Here is a 22,162-nt window from a genome sequence, read left to right as displayed (position 1 = left end):
AGCCTCAGCAAAACAAGGAGAAATGGTCCGCAACACACCCGAGGCTCCCGGGATCCTGTCCAATCATACCAACACGTCCCAATACCTTATCCAAACTTATCCAAGGGCTCAAAACGCCACGAATAACATCAAAGTCATGAATCAATGATCAAAATCCTTCTGTGAACTTTCAAATATTCAAAAATCGACGAACATGTCCGAATAATATCTGAGCATTCCGGAATAACGCTAAATTTTACGTACAAGTCGTAAATCACAATACGAACCTATTTCAAAGCTCGGAATCCCAAATGGACATCGATAACACCAAAGTCCACTTCAACTAAAACTTTCAAAATGCCAATTTTTCACAATAAGCGTCGAAACTCTCCCGGACCATCTGATACTTAACCCGAAGATACACCAAAATCCGAAATCATTATACGAACCTATTAAAATCTTCAAATCCTGATTCCAAGGTCGTTTACTCAAAGATCCAACCTCGGTCAACTCTCCAACTTAAAGCTTCCGAATTGAGAATTTTCCTTCCGAATCAACTCCGAACTTTCCTAAATTCAATTTCGACTACGCGTACAAGTCATAAACATGAAGTGAAGCTACTCAAAACCTCAAACCGCTGAACGATGCGCTAGAGATCAAAACGACCGGTCGGGTCGTTACAGCAACGAATTAATCAATCACACCAATAATGTAAAAGTTACTTAATTCTCGGCACAAATTAGTTTAATATCCTATTGTTACATTTCTAACCCATAGTTTTCCTTTTCTTTTTTCAACAAAGTGAAGCTAACTCTTAAATTAAATTATTGCAGTACAATCGCAGTATTAGTACCTCCATTAGCTATAGGATTCTATAATAAGAAAATAAACTAAAAGCTAATTCCAAACTATTTGAGTAAGTTATTCATTTCTTATCGGTATCTTTGTTTTTCCATTTTTGGTTCAAAGTGAGAAGCAAAAAGGTCGAATTATTATTAGACTTTAATTTTTTAATTCAACAAGCGCTATGTCTATGTATGTATATATAATTGTGTCATCTTAGAATTGTTTTTAAAATACACACGCACACATGCAAAGATACAAGTAAAAAATGAAACTGCTATAGTTGTTAATTATTCCTCCTTTTCCCACTCCAATTTGGGTTCGGTTTTCCATTTAAAAAGCTTCCATTAGAAGTAGATTTGTAATATCATTGTAAACTATGTAAACCTCTATATATCAATCACAATAAGAACATAAATTTTTGGCACATACTTGCTCTCTACAACTCTAAATTATATCTTTGTTCTCTACTTTCTTAAAACATTCTAGTGTGAGTTAATTAGCAATAGAAAAATTACTCGCCAACAATAAAACATTTGATTCAACAAATAATTCTAAGCACCATTTGACCTTTAGGTATATTGATTGGACTAACCGTAATATTGGCCGTTCGAGCTTATTCTTTCTCTTCCAGCTAGAGTTACTAAAGACCAAGATCCTAAGTTTTGTCTTTTGTCAACCTCTCCTTCATCCTTTTTTGTGTCAACGGGTTTTATGCCAACTTCAATCATACACAATCCTGATAGTTGAAACCCACTTTTTTGTCAAGAATCCTACCCATGGTTATATTTTTTTATGATGACTTTTATATACAGTGGAAATTGGGCTTGTCTACTACATGACAGATCGGGCTCGGAGCACGAGGGACTCAAGATCGACCCCGGTCCCACCGAGCCAGAACTCGAGATCCGAATGTCCGTCCTCGAGAACATTGAGTCCTTGATTCCGGAATCGACCCTGAACCTAAACGAGCTCGAGGAAACATTGTCGGTATAACCGATATAAGACCGGAATAACGGAAGGCCGAAATATCCATGACCGATCGAATATTACGGCGGGAATCTCGACACATATCAATATGGAACCACAAAATCAGCAAATCAGGAGATTTTTACCTTTTATAGAATTGTACCTAAAGTAGGACTCCCCTACTATATAAAGGGGGTCTGATCACGTGTAAAACATATTGTAACACGCATTCCAAAGCAATATATTATTTTTCTCTTTAATCCCTTATTTAAATATCTTGTTAACTGATCGAAGTTCATCCCGTTCAAGGGTGGTCAACCTAAAATAACTGCTCAATTCGTGTGGTTCGAATTTATTTTATCATTGTTCATTTCAATTGCAATTTAATTCATCGCTTTTGTGTTAAGCTAATCTACGTATCCTTAAAACTACTTACTAATTCAATTGTTATCCGATTTTATTGGTAAACAGTTTGGCATCTACTGTGGGGCTAAGGATAATAGTGGTTATTTGATACAAATTTCCATAACACACACTATTTTACACTTGCTCTTTGAAGTGTCTCTGATTTCAGGATAAAACTAAAAATGTCGAACTCTCTATAGGCACCCCTACATGGTGACAATGAGTCCGGCCACCACAACGAAAAGGACAACGTAGCACCCGAATATGTTGGGCTCCCAGTCGACCTCGGCGGAGCCCTAGCCACAGATTCAATCGACTTTACATCGCATGTGGCCGTCAATGCAAATTTACCCATCGATCCTGAGGATAGCGTCCGTAGGAATGTTCGATCGATTGCACAAAGCACAAGCAACGGCGAAGATAGTGAAATCAACTTGCGGGTAATCTTCAAAATGTTATAGGCTCAACAGACGGCGATAGCCTAGCTCCAGAACTAGAGCCACCCACCAAGTAGGATTGATCCCCGAACCATCCCCGGAAGTTGTTCACCGAGATAAACCGGTCTCAGAGAGATCAAATGAGAAGGAGTTGGGGACCAACCCGGTAATCATAGAGATGCTCGAGGAACTAACAAAACGGATATAGTTGGTGGAGAAAAAAAATCGAGGCAAACGATAAGAAGGTGGAAACCTACAATTCCAAGGTTGATCAAATCCCAGGAGCACCGCTGATATTGAAGGGCCTGGACTCCAAGAAGTTCGTATAAAAGCCTTTTCTTCCGAGCGCGGCTCCCAAGTCGATCCCTAAGAAGTTTCGCATGCCCGAGGTTCCTAAGTACAACGGAACGACCGACCCGAACAAGCATGTTGCCTCCTACACATGCGCCATCAAAGGGAATCACTTCGAGGATGATGAGATCGAATCTGTCTTGCTGCAGAAATTCGGAGAGACCCTGTCAAAGGGAGATATGATATGGTATCATAACTTACCTCATAATTCTATTAACTCATTTGCCATGCTTGCAGATGCTTTCATGAAGGCACATGCCGGGGTTATTAAGGTCAAGACCAAGAAGTCAGACCTTTTCAAAGTAAAATAGAAGGATAATGAAATGCTCAGAGAGTTCGTGTCCTGGTTTCAAATGGAACGGATGGATCTGCCACCAGTCGCTGATGATTGGGCAGTTCAAGCTTTCACCCAAGGACTCAATGTTCGAAGCTAGGTGGCTTCACAACAGTTGAAGCAGAATCTGATAGAGTATTCGGCTGTTACTTGGGCTGATGTGCATAATCGATATCAATCAAAAATCAAAGTTGAAGATGATCAACTTGGGGCTCCTTCCGGGTCCGTTTATCCTGTCAGATCCATTGATATAGTTAAGATAGATATCGATCGTGAAATGAGGTCAAGTAGGGATCGATACCAGTCGTACAATGGAGATAAAAGGAGCAGTGGGTCCAGATGGAATTTTGTGATGCCCCAAACCTAAAGAGGCGGTGCTGCACCTGGTGCCATACTCTGCCCGAGCGTACCACTCTGTAACTGTGAACTCTGGAAGGGTAATCCTCAACTTAGGCCAATGAGGCCATATTCTGAATCATCTGAAAATAACGCCTCTCTCATCTATAGGGTAAATATACCCAAAAGCTGATATATATAACTGTGTAGGCCGACAAAGCCGCCATAAACATCTACTGATATACAAAATATACGAGACTCGTCTACAAGCCTCTAAAGATAACTGAACTGTACCATGGTTGGGATAGGGCCTCGACCTACCCATCAAACCTGTATATATAAAATTGAATCCAAGGTCTAGAACTGGTAACTCTGAGGAACTGGAGCTTACCAACCAAGGTGATGTTTGACTCTGTCTGCTGGGAGGGTCTATCCAACTGTCAATCAGGACCTATAGGCATGAAATGCAGCATCCTAGGTAAAAAGGAACGTCAGTACAAATTAATGTACCGAGTATGTAAGGCAACAAAATAACTGAAAGTTGAAACTGAACTGATAATATAATAACTGAAAGTAATTGAGAGTCAAAGATAATCTGAAGATATGCTTACCTACTAATACTAACTCAACTCTCTCAATATAGTAAGTAAAATAGTTGTTCGGCCTTATAAGGCTCGGTATGTGTAACTGCTCTGCCTTAGTAGGCTTGCTCATAGGTGCTCGGCCATACTAGGCTCTGTATCTCGACCATTCTGGGCTCGCTCATAGGCGCTCGGCCGCAGTTGGCTCGGTATATAACTTACCATCTTATCAGAGGTTGCCTAATAGGGGCTTGCCTATCGATTATAGCTCGATGGTGGTGAAAATACTATAATAATGTGTGTGTGTTTATATATTTTTATATATATAAATTCTATAATAATGTGTGTGTGTATATATATATATATATAGACCCTCTACTCTCTTGACTGGAAAAAGAAAATACTTAACTAAATATAAAGTCCCGCTAAAGGGGAATATTGTAACTTATGAAACTAGGATAATGTACTTAAGTTCAGGAATATGAACTTCTCTTTATGCCTCGTTATCAAACTCATGTAGTTACGGGATCATGCCAAAATGAAGAAAAGGTTTATCCTTAACATACCTTAACCTTGTTGAGTCCTTAATAGATTCCAAGCAACTCTTCAAACAACTCAACTCAGTCTACCATAGCATAAGGAGATTCAAAATCAGTGCTGAGTAAAGGCTAAGTCTGTAACTTAAGCTAGTAGCTCGTTTTATGTAAATTTGGGCAGCATCTCCCTTGTAGCAAGGGACTCCTCCAATACCATATACCAATAACAACAACCAAAGCAAAACAATAAGAACAACATCAACAATAGGGTACAAAATATTTCATTAACAATTCATCAACATATCACGACGAGCGACAAGCTCGGATTGAATCCCTTCAACACACTTCAACCACATTATCACCCCTTATAAACTTATTACATTAAAAACATCATTAACATGATAATTAAGTCACTCATCCATAATTCCATCCTTATACCATATGTTTATAATAAAGGAAACAATCCACAACTCTAACTATCTTCAGTTAGCAACTTTATTCACTAGTTCATGTCTAGTCCATCTATTTAACTTAATCAACATCAAGATTACCTTAAGCAAATGCAATAACACAATAAAAATACCTCCTATAGTAGATTCAAGTCGAAATCCAAGTTATATTTAGCTTACAAAAGCCCTCAATGGCAATACAACACTATAGAAGTGACTTAAGCTAATCCAAGTATTATCTTGTAGTTTATCATCCTAACAACTTAACCAACAAGCTTAAGAACAATTATTAGTCTATTATAATAACCTTATACAGTAGCAACAACTTGAAATTTCAGCCAAACACAACCCACAACTATCATCAATGACAAAACAACCTCAAAGAGGTGTTGTTCTTTACTAGAACTAACTTTTGATGTTGAAATATGGTGTAATCCATTTGCAAGACTTGAAATAACATAGAGTTGATATGAGAACATTGGGAGAGTATTTTAAAGAACTTAAACCACTTAAAAAAACCTCCCACACGAGCTGGAACCACCCAAAAATCAGCAACAACAAGAATAACAAGAAACTTATTGGCGCGACGGGATTCCCGACACTTGATTTGTATTGTTTGTCTTTGTTTGGGTCTTGGATCATGAAAGTACCTTGAGAGAGTGTTTTTAGGTGTTTAGGGTCTGAAGATACTGAAAAAGAATTAGTTAAAATGGGGTTGAGGCATCTTATATATATCAATATATCTCAACTGCCATTGTGGTCCAATAGAGAGCTTCTTGGCGCTGTCTCACAAAAATGCGAATATCTCTCTACTACGATGTTGTATCGACAAAAGATTTTATGCATTATAAAATATACTCATAGATCTTCAATTCTGTAGTATATCACCCCATAGTTCGAAGTAAACTGGGAGAAAGCCGCATCTACATTTGACCTAATCTTCAGCATATTTATGAATGTAACTTGTGACGACCTTTGCCAATTTTTGTTCCACAACTTTCTTGACTTAAAAACATAACACACGACTATCATACTACTAAAATAAATCATAACATACCCTCCTTATCTTGTTAAGCACCCTAGTCTCATCACAAAAGTACACGTTATAACATTCCCAACTTGTCGACATTCGACGAAACTTATTTTCTTCAATTTGTTTAGCTTCTTAGCCTTTCAACCCTCTTGGTACTTGTTATCCATGATCTTAAAGATTTGTAATCTCCAAGGTAACATGATTAACTTACTTTATGTACTTTCAAAGATGATCTCATTTCTAAGCTTACATCAATTAACTTACGAATACTCTTTCATACGAAGATATGGGGTGTAACATCATTCCCCCCTTTGGAATATTCATCCTCGAATGTTGACTGATGCACTTATTAGTCTCATAACCTATAACTCTTACAAATACTTTACTGCTACCCTTTCCATCTAGGCAACTGTTCTGTGAATAAATCCAAAGGCTAGGGCATTTCCCCCTATAGGCCTCTTTCTCACACCACGACTTGTGGTCAGAATTTTTCCAATCTCGTAACTGTTGCTATCTTATGTCATGCAGCCTGTATGACTCTATCCTTATATGTGCGCCTATGTGACTCTTCTATCCTTTTTCCTTCAGATTTTAGCCAATCTCTAGGCCTCACTTAGTGAACATATACAGAACTATGACAAGCTGTCCCTCTGGGAATCTATAGATGTACTAAAGTTTTTTGCTTGGTACTTTGTCGAACTTACAACTATTGCTATATCTTATTTTGTAGCCTCGGTTAGCTATGCTTATGGATTTACTATATCTAGGTAGCTTATACTATACCGCAACACTTACTTGATTTATTATGGCCAAGGCCAGCTACCCAACTCCATGTTCCTCTCACACTGCTTATCCTATATATATAAATTTAAGTCCCTTAATTCTTCCTCATTACTATTCATCTTAAGAATGACCGCCTAATCCCATCTCACACTTTGGAACATTCATCCTTCTATATTTGATTCAACTTAATATTGATCTATAATCTATCACTAATAACTTGAAACCTCTTATGTAATATATTGTCCCTAGGGCTTACGTCATCGGGGAACATCTGAAGTTATTTTCCTGATCCACTTAGGGTCAATACTATACTTCAATAACTGTATTTCATAGCATCCCAACGTAATTCACCTTATGAGGGTATTTAAATCATGTACAATTCATGAAATCCCTTTTCTTTGAATCATTACCCAATCAAAGGCCTAAACTTCATCCTCTTATCTATAACAATTACACCCTTATTCTACCACCAGGCAATATTCCATCTCTTTTAAATTCTCCTAGTCTTAAACTCCTCTGAATTCACTGATGCTATACTGAGCTTTTTATAACTTATGGAAACCATCAGCTCTCTTGTTGTGATAGGTTTAATCCCGAGGACTTACCTATTCTTGTCACCTTCTCCCTCACCTTTTCTTATCCTTACTCTTGTCTACCTAAAACCTTGTCGCTCTACCATACATTATATTGCGACCTACATATATCTGTTTATACTACTCACAACCTTCCATTAACTTGCTAACACCGTAGATTTTCTTATGTCATTCTAGAACCTCAAACGAGACATCATATCGTCTCTAACTCTTTTTTACTCTCTTAACTAGACCTCCCTGTATCTAGAAACCGTAGGCTGTAGGATATGCCACCGACGACAACACTATCATTTCTTGATAAAGAATTACGATGCTTCCAGCCCTCTATCTAATATCTGGATTATTCGTAACCTTCTGTACTTGGGCATCTCGTACCTTCTTCACTTGTACCGTACTTACCTTTAAATCTTGCATCGTATCTTCTATCTCTTTCATAACCTCCCTTCCACATAGGTGGAATTCACATCCACATGTTAAAGCTCTACTATAATACTTGCACATCATGTGCATACACTATCCTGCAAAGGTTTCATATTGACTTCTTATGAGGTTGGTACTGTTCTAACTAGATTTATCATAGAGTCAATATAGAATATGTCAGTTGTACTATCTCTTTTGTACCTCTGATATTTAGAGTGATTCTACAATGTTCTAAATCACAATCTCTATACTTATCAGGGTCTAATAATCAGACTCCTAATTCGCTTAGCTGATGTGACTTTTTAGTTTCCTATTTTATCTCAGCCTTTAAGTAGGCTTATTTTATCTTCTGATCTGTGACTCAGGGTATTAGTTATTACTTTATTTTCTTGTGGATGCTATGTAACATCCATGATATAACCTTCTAGAAATTCAAGATTTTGTTTGTGACGTGGACTTAATTCTTTCTTTTAACTTATACTGGAGTCTCATATAGCTGTATCATTGTCAACATAAATGCTGCATGGATAACACTCCAAAATCTTAAGTGTGTTCATAACGTAACTAACTCTGGGTCATAGATCGAATAATTCCTTTCGTGCTTTCTCAGCTTTCGTTAAAAGTAAGAAATTATTCTTGGCTGTTCTGCCACTTGTTGCATGCTACTTGGCTTATCTTAGTGCCCACATATATTGGAATTTTGTGCAACTCATATGATCTCTAATATTACTTTGGATTTTACTTCCCCTTCTATAGTCACAATAGGTACAACTTTCTTAAAGAGTGCATACGATATTGTAATGAGACTGTTGTTACAAGATCATTATTTATTTAGGTCACTATGCTTAGTTTGAAGCCTTCTTCCTTATTTCCTCAGCTAGTCTTTCATTGTAGCATTTAGAGAAGGCTCTCTGACTCTTGTAAAGTTGTGAGCTTATCCCATCATATACCTGAAGGAATTTTTGATGTTCTTACTCACCTATAAATATCCTTGGTTACATACCTCCATGCCCTTGTTCTTGTAGGGTTACTTCTGAACTCAATTTTTTTTGTCTCCCCCGTGGCACTCTCTTTTATATCCATAACACTTTTACGACAACTATAACTACCTTAGATCCTATCTAAATATTTCTCAAGGATTACGGTGTCGTATCCGCAAGACTGAATTTCCTATGCTGGGGTTCACTAGGTTTATGTTGCACGATCTGCTGATTTATCTGTATCCTCTTGTCTAGTCATAACTAGGCTCTTCCTGAATCAACTATTAACTACTCGTTGGTCCATTCTCATATCTATATTCTGCGTAATCTCTCTTGGGTTGTTTCCTTTGTCTTAACTTACCTCTGGCTCTGGCTCCTTATGTATCAAGTGTTCATTCGCACTTATTTATCAATAACATCCTGGAAGGGAACTCGTACGACATCTCCCCCCAATCGTGCTTGTATAATGTTCTAGAGTCATAACATATATGTAGGATCTGAATAAATGCAATCTCACCCTTTTCACCTTTTTACCGCATTCTTCCTTACTAGTCCATAGTTACCTCTTCATCTTTGGCATCTTTTCACATCTTCACTGACTCTTACTCGCCTTGCGGTAACCCTTCTATACTAGGGATAACTAAATTTCTTATGCGTGAGGGTGACACCTAGTGTAACTGGCATGCTTAGTCCCTTAAGCATAACTATGCTCACATTGCTTGCTTTAAGGAAGCGTCTTCCTGAATGACCTTTAAAGGTTATTCTTACATTGTCCATTCTATCATTTTCGGAACACAATTTTTGAAATTTTTATGATGGCGACTATTATAGAATCCTTTGGTCCCTAAATCATGTTCGATTTTTTTTTCTTGTTTACTAGCCTATGTTGATTTCTATTACTCCAGGGTGTTTAACTTAGCCTTCTGGTAATTACGTTGGAGTCGCCAACTCATTTTCTCAAAATGAGGAAGACTTTATGGCTTATATTCTTTTATAGTCTCAAGGCATGTCACCTTTTATCTTTTCCTTTACTTGACTATAGACTATGTCATCCTATCATATTATGATTTATCGTTACCATATCACATTTTACTCATAATGCTTCATTTACTCTCTTCTTATTCTCCTGCTAATATCTCTGTTTATTACATTATTCTAAAAACTTCAACAAAACATTCTTTCACTTTTATCTCCCCTTGCTTCATCTCATTGACTCTTCGGGTCGCCGATTATTCTCTTTTTACTAGCGGAGAGAGTCATACTAAAGCAAATATTTATCCCTTCTAGGATGCCACTACATGTCTTCTGATATTTTTGAATGTTCTAGTATTTATATCTGACTGTACTATTCTAGAGTGCACCATCTGGTATGCACGGTCTAATAGGGCCTCAAACAGGGCACGCCGTAAAAAATTCTCTATCTACTAATGCCCTTACCTACTTCTGTATTAGCCCTCTAGCTAGCTGTAATTTTTCAAATTGCAAGCATCTTTATAATTAGCAAACACAAGTCTTGGCTCAAACTCTTATGACTTAGCTCTATAGCACGATGTGGATTTGAAAGAAGGGTAACATACTCATAAATGCCTTGTAACTTCCTGTTTATATAATGTGGTGCACAACACATCTATAAAACAAGGCTCTACTAGACACGGCTTATAGACTTCCTTGGACAGAATTGCTCTAATACCAAGTTTGTCATGCCCCAAACCTGAAGAGGCATGGCTGGTACCCGATGCCATACTCGGCCCACACGTACCACTCTGTAACTATGAAATCTGGAGGGGTAACCCTTAACTTAGGTCGATGAAGCCATATTCTAAATCATATGAAAATAACGCCTCTCTTATCTGTAGGGTAAACATACCCAAAAGCTGGTATTTATAACTTTGCAGGCCGACGAAGCCACCATGAACATCTACTGATATACAAAATATACAGGACTCATCTACAAGACTCTAGATATAACTAAACTGTACCATGGTGGGGACGAGGCCTCGATCTACCCATCAAATCTGTACATATAAAATTGACTCAAAGGTCTAGACCTGGTAACTCCGAGGAAGTGGAGCTTACCAACCAAGATGATGTTTCACTCTGTCTGCTGGGAAGGTCTGTCCAACTGTCAATCAAGACCTGTAGGCATGAATTCAGCGTCCTCGGAAAAAAGGAACGTCAGTACAAATTAATATACCGAGTATATAAGGCAACAAAATAACTGAAAGCTGAAACTGAATTGATAATATAATAACTGAAAGTAACTAGGAGTCAAAGATAATATTAAGATATGCTTACCTGCTGATACTAACTCAACTCTCTCAATATAGTAAGTAAAATAGTTGTTCGGCCTTACAAGGCTAGGTATGTGTAACTGCTCTGCCTTAGTAGGCTCGCTCATGGGCGCTCGACCATACTAGGCTCTATTCTCGGCCATTCTGAGCTTTCTCATAGCCGCTCAACCATAGTAGGCTAGGTATAACTTATCATCTGATAAGAGGTTGCCTAATAGGGGCCTGCCCATCAATTATAGCTCGATGGTGGTGAAAATACTGTAATACTGTGTGTATATATATATGTATATATACATCCGCTGCACTCTTGACTGAAAGAAGACAATACTTAACTAAATATAAAGTCCCGATAAGGGGGAATATTGTAACTTATGAAACTAGGATAATGTACATAAGTTCAAGAATACGAACTTCTCTTTATGCCTCGTTATCAAACTCAAGTAGTTATTAGATCATGCCAAAATGAAGAAAAGGTTTAGCCTTAACATTCCTTAACCTTGTTGAGCCCTTAATATCTTCCAAGATACTCTTTAAACAACTCAACTTAGTCTACCATAGCATAAGGAGATTCAAAATCAGTGTTGAGTAAATGCTAAGTCTGCAACTTAAGCTAGTAGCTCGTTTTATGTAAATTTGAGCAGAAGCTCCCTTGTAACAAGAGCCTCCTCCAATATCATATACCACCACCAACAACTAGAGAAATACAATAAGAACAACATCAATAATAGGGTACAAAATATTTCATTAAGAAGTCATCAACATATCACGACGAGGGGCAAGCTCGGCTTGAATCCCTTCAACACCCTTCAACCCCATTATCACCCCTTATAGACTTCTTATATTTACTTAACAGTATCATTAACATGATAATGAAGTCATTCATCAATGATTCCATCCTTATACCATATATTTATAACAAAGGAAACAATCCACAACTCCAGCTATCTTCAATTAGCAACTTTATTTACTAGTTCATGTCTAGTCCATCCATTTAACTTAATCAACATCAAAAAAACCTCAAGTACATGCAATAACACAATACAAATACCTCCTACAGTAGCTTTAAGTCAAAATCTAAGTTATATTTCGCTTACAACATCCCTCAATGACAATGCAACGCCATAGAAGTAACTTAAGCTAATCCAAGTATTATCTTGTAGTTTATCATCCTAACAACTTAACCAACATACAAGCGAGCTTAAGCATAATTAGTATTCTGTTATACTCACCTTAGCCAATAGCAACAACTTGAAATTTCAGCCAAAAACAACCCACAACTATCCTCAATGACAACACAACCTCAAAGAGGTGTTGTTCTTCACAACTATCCTCAATGACAACACAACCTCAAAGAGGTGTTGTTCTTCACTAGAACTAACTTTTGATGTTGAAACATGGTTTAATCCATTTGCAATACTTAAAATAACCTAGGGTTGATATGAAAACCTTGGGAGATTATTTTACAGAACTTAAACCACTTAAAACAACCTCCCACACGAGCTGGAACTACCCAAAAATCAGCAACAACAAGAAGAACAAGAAACTTACTAGCGCGACGGGATTCCTGACACTTGATTTGTGTTGTTTGCCCTTTGTTTGGGTCTTGGATCATGAGAACCTTGAGAGAGTGTTTTTAGGTGTCTAGGGTCTGAAGGTACTGAAAAAGAATGAGTTAAAATGGGGTTGAGGTGTCTTTTATATATCAATATATCTCAACCACCATTATGGGTCCCATAGAGAGCTTCTTGGCGCAGTCTTGCAAAAATGCAAATATCTCTCTACTATAATGTCGTATCAACAAACAGTTTAATGTGTTAGAAACTACACTCATTGTTATTGAATTTGGTAAGGTATATCATCCCAAATGTCTAAGTAAATTGAGAGAAAATCGTATCTATATTTGACCTAGTTTTCAGCACATTTATGAATGTAACTTGTGATGACATTTGCCAACTTTTGTTCCACAACTTGCTTGACTTAAACACATAACACAAGACTATCATACGACTAAAATAACACATAAAATACCCTCCTTATCTCGTTAAGCACCCTAGTCTCATCACAAAAGTACACGTTATAACATTCCCAACTTGTCGACATTCGACGAAACTTATTTTCTTCAATTTGTTTAGCTTCTTAGCCTTTCAACCCTCTTGGTACTTGTTATTTATGATCTTAAAGATTTGTAATCTCCAAGGTAACATGATAAACTTACTTTATATACTCTCAAAGATGATCCCATTTCTGAGCTTACATCAATTGACTTATGAATACTCTTTCGTACGAAGATATGTGGTGTAACAAATTCTGTGCGAAATGAAAGGAGAAATGATCAAGGTCAGTATACTCGGGGTCTTATGAGCAAGAACGGTTTTGGAAGGCCTATCGGACCTAAATAAGCATCGAGGTTATCAAAATATAACTTTAATGTTGATGTTGCTACCATCGTATCAACTATCAGATGCATCAAGGACACCAAATGGCCTCGACCTCTAAAAAATGATCCAACTAAAAGGGATCCTAACTAGATGTATAAATATCACGGAACTCACGGCTACATAACAGAGGATTGCCGGCAGTTGAGGGATGAGGTAGCCCGGTTACACAATAACAGAAACTTTCGAGAATTCCTGAGTGACCGAGCCAAGAATATTTTCTCAAAAATAGGGATTCTAAAAAGTAGACCGAACAAGAAGAGCCTCAACACGTCATTAACATGATCATTGGTGGGGTTGATGTCCCTCAAGGGCTGATGTTAAAGCGCACCAAAGTATCCATCATAAGGGAAAACGGACTCGAGATTACATAGCAGAGGGAACTTTGTCTTTCATCAACAAGGACGTGGAATGCAGCCCCACAATGATGCACTAGTAATATCTGTACTCATAAATAAATCTCGAGTTAAACGTGTGTTAGTCTTGAGGGTCGTAGAACAGCTCGGCCTACAAGATCAAATTGTGCATGCAGTCCAGGTTTTGAACAGATTCAACATGGCATGTGAAACCACTAAAGGGGAGATAGCATTACTAATGAATGTTGTCGGGACCATCCAGGAGGCCAAGTTTTATGTGATCAAAGGAGACATGAGGTACAATGCCCTGTTCGGGAGGCCATGGATCCACAACATGAGTGCAGTGCCCTTGACTCTTCACCAAGTGTTAAAATTCCCAACGTCTAGAGGGATTAAAACAATCTATGGAGAACAACCAGTCGTGAAAGAGATGTTTGCAGTCAAAAAAGTGATTCCGATATCAACACTCACAACTTCAAAGGAACCAAGTTCGGGTAAAAAGCAAGAGGCTAAATAGTAATCATGACACCGACCACGACCCAACCAGATAAACAGGGGAGATATGAAGACGATGATTACTGGGTTCCTAGATCTTTTATAGTCCCTAATGATTCCGACTCTACTAAATCAACAGTCGAGGAGCTGGAACAGTTCATATTGATCAAGCATTTACCTGATCGAAAAGTATATCTATGCATGAGGTTAACTCCCGGGCATAAGAAAAAAACTCATTCAATTTCTTATATCTATCATAAATTGTTTTGCTTGGTCCCATCTTTATATGACAGGGATCCCGCCAAAGATAACCACTCACAAGCTAAGACTGGACCAAAATTCCATCCGGTCAAACAGAAGAGGAGGCCCCAGTTCAAGGTCAAACATGCTTTCATCAAGGACGAGATATATAAACTCATTAAAATAGGGTCCATTGGGGAGGTTAAATACCCAGATTGGTTAGAAAATGTAGTAGTAGTCCCTAAAAAGGGCAGAAATAAGAATGTGTGTAGACTATAAGGATTTGAAAAAGGCATGTCTCAAGGACTCTTACCCCTTTGCCCAACATCGATCGCATGGTCGATGCCACGACCAGCCACGAGATCCTCAGTTTTCTCGACGCCTATTCCGGGTACAACCAAATACAGATGGACCTGGATGATTAGGGAAAAACCTCTTTCATCACCAAGTACGGTACGTACTCTATAACATGATGCCATTCGGTTTAAAAAATGCCAGTTCCACTTATCAACACCTAGTAAAGCAGATGTTTGAGGAACAAATAGGAAAGTCGATGGAAGTTTACATTGACGATAAGTTGGTTAGGTCCCTGCGAGCAGAGGACCATTTAAAACATGTGCAGGAGACCTTCAACATATTGAATAAGTACAATATGAAGCTGAACCAAGAGAAATGTGTGTTCGGAGTCGGATCATGTAAATTCCTCGAGTTTATGGTATCCAACCGGAGAATCGAGATCAACCCTGACAAGATCAAGGCCATCGAAGATATCACGGTTGTGGACAACGTGAAGGTTGTGCAAAGATTAACCGGACGCATAACCGCCCTAGGGTGATTCATCTCGCGGTCCTCCTATAAGAGCCACCGATTCTTCTCGCTACTAAAGAAGAAGAGCAACTTTTCATGAACTCTGGAACGCAATCGGCCCTTAGAGTAACTCAAGCGATATCTATCGAGCCCTCTACTGCTTCACTCACCAAAGGCAGACGAACAACTATACCTGTACTTGGTAGTATCGAAGATAGTGATAAATGGAGTCCTGGTCCGGGAAGAACAAGGTACACAATTTCCAATTTACTATATTAGTAGGACTCTAAGTGAGGCCGAAACTAGATATCCTCACCTGAAAAACTGAGCGCCTCTAGGAAACTGAAACCATATTTTTAGTGACATCCTATATGTGTCGTAACTACTTACCCATTGTGAACTATAATGCATAAACCCGAACTCTCGAGATGATTGTCCAAATGGGCCATGGAAATCAGCGGGTACGATATTGAGTATCGACCCCAGACAACCATTAAATCATAAATTTTGGCAGATTTCATGGCTAACTTTATGCCAGCCCTAATACCCAAGATTTAACGAGAGTTATTGGTAAACTTAGGGACGTCCTCGGGAATATGGACCCTCTTTATGGATGAAGCCTCGAACTCAAAAGGGTTCGGACTCGGCATCGTTTGAAGCCACCAACAGGCAATATAGTTAGACAATCTGTTAGGACTATGAAATTGAGTAACAATGAGGACGAATATGAGGCCATGATTGCAGGTCTCGAACTAGCCAAAACCTTGGGGGCGGAGGTGATCGAAGCTAAGTGCAACTCCCTCGTATGCAAAGGTACCTGTATAAGTTGCAGGCAACATTACATCGATTCAAGGAGTGAACTTTACAACATGTCCCCCGGGATCAAAATAGTGGGGCCGATGCCTTTGCTAACTTAGGGTCGTCGGTCGAGGACGACGAGCTCAACTCGGGGGAAGTCGTGCAACTTATTAGATCAGTAGTGGAAAAAGGTCATGCCGAGATAAACTCTACAAGCCTGACTTGGGATTGGAGAATGAAATATAAAGAATATCTAAAGAGTGGAAAACTGCCCTTGGATCCAAAAAAATCGAGGTCCATGCATACAAAGGCAGCCCGGTGAGCTTGTCCGAAGACGGGACCTTATTCAGAAGAACGTTCGATGGCCCACTAGCGATATGTCTAGGACCGGAAGACACCAAATACATCCTGAGGAAAGTTCACGAGGGAACCTGCGGAAATCATTCTGGCGCCGAATCATTAGTTCGAAAGGTAATAAGAGCCGGTTACTACTAGATCGACATGGAAAAGGACGCAAAGGAGTTCGTATGGAAATGTGATGGGTGCCAAAGACACGCTCCGATGATTAATCAACCTGGGGAGCTGCTGCATTCGGTCTTGTCACCATGGCCATTCATGAAGTTGGGAATGGACATCGTCGGTCCCCTTACATGGGCACCCGGTAAGGCTCAATTTAAATTGTTTATGACTGATTATTTTTCTAAATGTGTGGAAACCCAAGTGTACGAGAATGCCAGGGAGAAGAAGTCATTGATTTCATTTGGGACCACATCATATGCTGGTTCGGAATGTCGGCCGAGATCATATGCGATAATGGGAAACAATTCGTCGGTAGCAAAGTAACCAAATTTCTTAAAGACCACAAGATCAAAAGGATCCTATAAACACCCTATCACCCTAGTGGGAATGGACAAGCAGAATCGACCTACAAAACCATATTCTAAAACCTTAAAAAGAGGTTAACCAATGCCAAAGAAAAATGGAAAGAAATTCTACCGGAAGTCCTATGGGCATACCCTACAACCTCAAAGTCTAGTACCGGGGCCACCACATTCTCATTAGTTTTGGGTGCTGAAGCTCTAATACCAGTTGAAGTCGGAGAACCAAGTATTAGATTCTGATATGCAACAAAGGAATCGAATGATGAGGCCATGAGTGCGAGCCTGGAACTATTAGATGAAAGGTGCGAAGCCGCCCTTATCCGGTTGGCCGCCCAGAAACAGCGGATCGAGAGATATTACAATCGAAGGGCCAACCTTAGACACTTCAATACCGGGGACTTGGTACTAAAAAGGTCACACTGAGCACCCGAAACTCGAACGAAGGGAAGTTGGGGCCGAACTGGGAAGGACCGTACCAAATTATCGAGATCACTGGAAAGGGATCCTACAAACTTGAAACAATGAACGACGAGCAACTACCGAACAACTGGAATATAACTTACTTGAAATGATATTACTGCTAAGGTACGACCCCATTATTTATTTTATTTACATTTTGAACTAATGCTTGTAGGTAACCAATAAGGAATTGTACACAATTTTAGGTCTGAAAGCACGCATTTCACTCTTTTTCCCTTGAATCGGTTTTGTGCCAAATGGGTTTTTCGGGAAGGTTTTTAACGAGGAAATAGTGGATCGTGCTAACTTATAATAGAAGGCTGGTCAAGAACCAGTATCAAAGATCGCATCAACAGTATCTGAGGCTTCTCTCTATGATCAACCTCGAATACTGGGGGACATTGCCCTCAGATATCGACTCCAGCAAGGAAACAAACTTCGTGATTGAAGGGTCTCAATCGATAGGATTTATTGTAAGGTCCAAACAATTAAATGAACCATGCCAACATAGACCTCTTGAGCCCTGTCACAAAGCATATACACATGTATAACTATTATGCACAAGAATAAAAAGAAGTCTCTTCCTTGCGGATAAATATCTTGTCCTTTAAATTTTTCTTGCATTTCTCAAGGAATTTCCTACATCTGATCCCCTAAAGGTATCGGTTCCAAGGGTCACCTTAATCTGAGTTCAAACAACCACTCTCACTCGGGGACTGTCGTCCGAAAACAAACTCGGACAGTTCAAGTTATCAAAGCTCGGGGGCATAAGACCTATATGGTAACGCCCAAATTTTAAAGGCTATAACTATCCCCACTCGGGGACTGTTATCTTAGGCAAGCCCGGATAACTCCGGATAACAAGCCCATTGGGTAACACCCAAATTAAAAAGGCTACGACCATATTAAAGTTGCTCGGAGATGTCTGAGACCCGTAACCAAAATAACAAGGCCTTAAGATTTCTTAACCGGTTCTAAAGGCTACCTCCGACAAACTATAATCTGAAAAAGTTTAAGTACTTTGGGGAAATAATTTCTGGTCACACCGAACCCCCAAGATACCTTAAAACAAAATAATGTTGAAGGCAAGGTTTGTTCCAACCTCCAAACATAACATAATTATTTCATGCTAAGGCATTTCGATCTTTGCAAATATAAGTAATAAAGCAAAAGGAAAATTCAAAAGTTGTTGAAGGGAAAAAGCCTTATATCCATATCAAAAATTCTTTTTACAAGGGCCAAACAACCCCGAATTTTTTTTTACAAAGGCCAAACGGCCTCAACAAAAGGGTAATACAAAAAGCAAAAAACAAAAACATCTAAAAAGAGCCTAAGTGGCCCAATCTTTGCCGGTGGCCACATTATCACCTTCGGGGTCTCCTCCACCCTAGGATCCGCTTAAACCCTCAGAGTCATCATCATCCTTGGGATAAGCCAACTTTTTGGCCTCGACTTCGAGCTCTTTGACACTCTTAACTTCGGCTGATAAGTCGAAACCCCGAGCGTGAATCTCCTCGAGAGCCTCCGTTTAGGATTACCGCTTTGAGTGCTCGACGATATCCTTTGCTCGAACCTAGTCCGCCTCGGCATCGGCCTTATAAACTGCTACTATCTCGTTGGAATTGACTTTAACTACCTTTGTCTCCGACTTGGCCATCTCAAGCTCCTTGGCCAGATTTTCTCGATCAGAGACGACTGAATTTAGATGAGACTAGAGCTCATAGATCTTTTTGGCCTGCACCAAGGCCTTTTTATTGCCGAAGCCAATTGTGCCCCGACAGTCTCATTTTCCAAGGCCAAGCAGTCCATGTTTCTTTTCCATTCTTCGACCTCGACCTTTATTGCATCCACCTCTACCCAGAGCTGCTCGATCTGATCAAGCTTCTTTTGGACCTGCGGGTTCGGACCGTTAGTCACCGTGTTTGACTCATCGTCACTAATCTCAAAAACTCTTCTTACCTACTCAACTAGGTTGGCAGGTTCCTTCTGAGCCGCCTCTAGCTCTGCTTGGAGATTCTTAACCTCCCCCACGTTGCTCGCTGAGAAGTTTATAAGCGTCCCTCTTCTTAGTGAGCCCTCGAATCTCGGCCTCATATTGGTTTAACTCTCCCCGATATCCAAGAAAAGTCTCGTGGTGAATCATTGAGGCCTACAAACACAAAGAAAAAAGTTATGATTATTTATGAACTAATCTAAGTACACAATATAAGTCGCCAAGAGGCATCCAAAGTTACCCTATTTAACGCCTGTTGTGCTTCGTTGAACAGGCAGGGCGCATCCACCTCATTCATCTTGGCTTGATCTTTCAGCCACCAGGCACCGAAGATAACTGGCAACCCCGATGGGGGTAGAGAGGACCTAGGAATCCTCCACAATATACATAATGACTGCCGCTTTTGGTCAGGATTTGCAGTCAGAGCTGGGAACCTGTTGACTAGTTTTAGACTTGAAGAAGGCCCGCTGGTTCCCGAAGATGGACCCTTCCTTGGCACAGGTAGTAAGTCACCCAACCCGGTGAAATCCTTCATGGTGGTAGAGTCTAAGACATCAAAAAAGTTATGAAAAGTGTCTACCGCCCCTTGAGGCCCATCGTTGGGGCGTTCTTTCAGCATCCGAGCCTCATTGATCATGGAATCGATAAAGGCAACTTGGAGAGATCTATCACTGTGAGTACGTCCTTTACGAGATTTTCCTCTGCCCGAGAAACACCGGCTGTGGTCTCCTAATCGGCCTCCCTAACTTGGGGTAAAACGGCCTTACCCCTCTCTGGTTTGGAGGCCTCGACCACTACCTCTTCATCGCCCCCGTGCTTTGAGGCAATTCAGTGTTGACTCTCTCTGGTTTAGAGGCCCCTAGTCCCTCAAACTGTGACCGAACGCGGGCCACAAGTTTAGAAGCTTCTTCTTCTTCTTCTTCTTCTTCTTCGGATTCATCCCTCATCTAGTGGAGAGAGTCCGATGATGGTGCTCGAGAACTGGTGCTTTCTTTGGATTTGCGCACCAGCCTCCTCCTCAATTTTTTCTTCTCCGAGTTTAGAGAACTCAGAGCCCTTTTTCTCTTTTTCTCCTCACCTTGTCTCGGAGCAGGGGACTTGGCGGGGCAACCGTCGTCACTGGATGGAGGCCTCATTGTGACATCCTTGGAAAAACCTACAAAGAAAAAAGAAACAAGTAAGAACTCAGCAGCACGAAAGAAACCCAAATGTTGTCCACTCAAGAAAGGAATCTCACCGTGAGAACGGGCCTCCCACCGGCCCTTCTAAAGTTCGCACCATGCGTGCTTGGAATATGGATTTTAAGACACAATGCCCTCAACCCACTCCTTGAGTCGAGGGGCAACATTCGGGACACGAGTAACAGCTACACCACCAAACACCAATAAGAAAGAAAGAAAAGAGTGAAATAAAATCTTGGAAAAATGAAACTTTACTTATGTTTTGTGTTCCAGTTCTCGGGGAATGGCATGTACTCTACTGGGATCAGGTCCGAGGTCCTCACTCGGACAAAACAGCCTAGCCAACCTCGATCCCAATCTTTATTGATGCTCGAGAATGGGGCTTTACTAGCCCCGCGTGCAAGTTTGATTAATCCCCCCCAAAGAGTCGGAGACTGTATAGGTGCATAAGGTGGTCGATAGTGAATGAGCATCCATCGATCTTGCTCACGAAGAACCGAAGAAGGATGACGATCCTCTAGAATGAAGGGTAGATCTGACCAAGACACACATCGTACCTTTTGCTGAAGTGGATGATTATCAGGTCCAATGGGCCCAGCTTAAAGGGATAAGTGTAAAAACTTGAGTATCCCTCGACATGGGTAGTGATATCTTCATCGGGCCCGAGAACCATCACGTCCTTCCGACCCAGTTGCAATCCTTTTTGACCGAAGGGAGAATTTCTTTGGTGATCGAGCAGATATATATCGAGACCTTCTCACACCAGCCCGGAACGGGTGAAGGTTTTTCAATCTTAAAATTGGTGGTCACCGAGCACCCGCTAGGAATGAAAGTGCTAAGAGAAGGTTCCACCACTTGTTTCTCGCCGGCTAATCATCATGTAGAAGTAGTTTCTTTTTGGGTAACTATTTTTGACATCTTCACCATTTCCTTTAAATGAAGGATAAAAGATGAAAAAGAGAAAGTTAAATGGATACACTTGATGGTTAGGAATGAAGACAAGTGAAAATCCTTACAAAGATCTCAAGAAACCAGGATACAAATGCTAGAAAATGTAAAGATTTCTAAGGAACAAAAGTAGAAAACGTTTGGATGTAAAGTTTGAATGAATGAAAAATGGAGTATTTACAATCTCCAAACAACGGTTCAAATCCAGGAGTGGCCGACCAGCAACTAATAAGCATTTAATGCCATTAA

The sequence above is a fragment of the Nicotiana sylvestris genome, chromosome 7 (genome assembly GCF_000393655.2).
Source record: "Nicotiana sylvestris chromosome 7, ASM39365v2, whole genome shotgun sequence".
Taxonomy (NCBI): domain Eukaryota; kingdom Viridiplantae; phylum Streptophyta; class Magnoliopsida; order Solanales; family Solanaceae; genus Nicotiana; species Nicotiana sylvestris.
The sequence above is the reverse complement of the archived record's forward strand: the minus strand, read 5'-3'. Positions refer to the sequence as shown.